This window comes from Bison bison, unplaced genomic scaffold (genome assembly GCF_000754665.1).
Source record: "Bison bison bison isolate TAMUID 2011002044 unplaced genomic scaffold, Bison_UMD1.0 scf7180017864185, whole genome shotgun sequence".
NCBI classification, from domain to species: domain Eukaryota; kingdom Metazoa; phylum Chordata; class Mammalia; order Artiodactyla; family Bovidae; genus Bison; species Bison bison.
Window position 1 is genome coordinate 693424 of NW_011494757.1, and position 847 is coordinate 694270.

Below are 847 nucleotides of genomic sequence, written 5' to 3' on the forward strand. Positions count from 1 at the left end.
ATAAACACACATGGTACATGAGAATACAGCGAGGCAGAGGCACCAACTAGGACTCCAGCCCCAGTCTCGGGCTTAGAGCCAAGCATAGACTAGAGCCCTTGGCTACAAGAACTGACAAATACAGCAAGGATCCAGAACCACAAAGATTTTTTTTTAATCTTTAAGTTGAAGGTCAATTTTTTATTTATTTCTTTCGAATTTAATTTTTAAATTTTTTATTGTGGTAAGAGCATAGAACATGAGCTCTTTGTAAGAGAATTTTAAATGTACAGTATTGTTATCTATAGGCAAGATGTTGTACAGCACATCTCCAGAGCTTATCTTGCATAACTGAAACTTTATACATATGTTACATCAACTCCTCACTTCCTGGAAACCACCGTTCCATTCTAGTCCTGGCTTTTGTGAGTCTGCTATTTTAGACACCGCAGGTAAGCTGCATCGTGCAGCCTTTGTCCTCTGTGACTGGCTACTACACTCAGCCTTCCCTAGGAACAGTCTTAAAAGAGAAGGAAATGCCGCACAATGTGACAATATGATGAACCTTGAGAGGCTGGTTCCTAAGAGTGGCCCCAGCAGACAATCATGGGACTTCACTCAAAGTGTGACCTGAAAAAAGAGATGTTGTTCTGAGAACAGATCTGGGGGCACCCCAGAGGCAGCAGCGCTGCTGAGCTGGTGGGCGGCAGACAGCTCTCTCCTTGAGTCCACGCTGAAGCTGCCAGCGTTGGGAAGAAAGGAAGGGAAAGAAAAGGATGCATGTGGTCCTGAGAGGAAAATCACAGGTCGGATGGCCTTGGTGCTGACACTGCCCAGCTATGCGAATACAAGCTTGCACTAGTTACGT

At 44.7% G+C, this 847-nt stretch overlaps 1 protein-coding gene across 1 annotated transcript in view; it reads left to right on the forward strand.

Annotated features, from left to right (window-relative positions):
* Positions 1-847, forward strand: part of LOC104991300 (membrane-spanning 4-domains subfamily A member 7-like) — a 16802-nt gene that overhangs the window by 1561 nt on the left and 14394 nt on the right. The gene's annotated exons all lie outside the window — the stretch shown is intronic.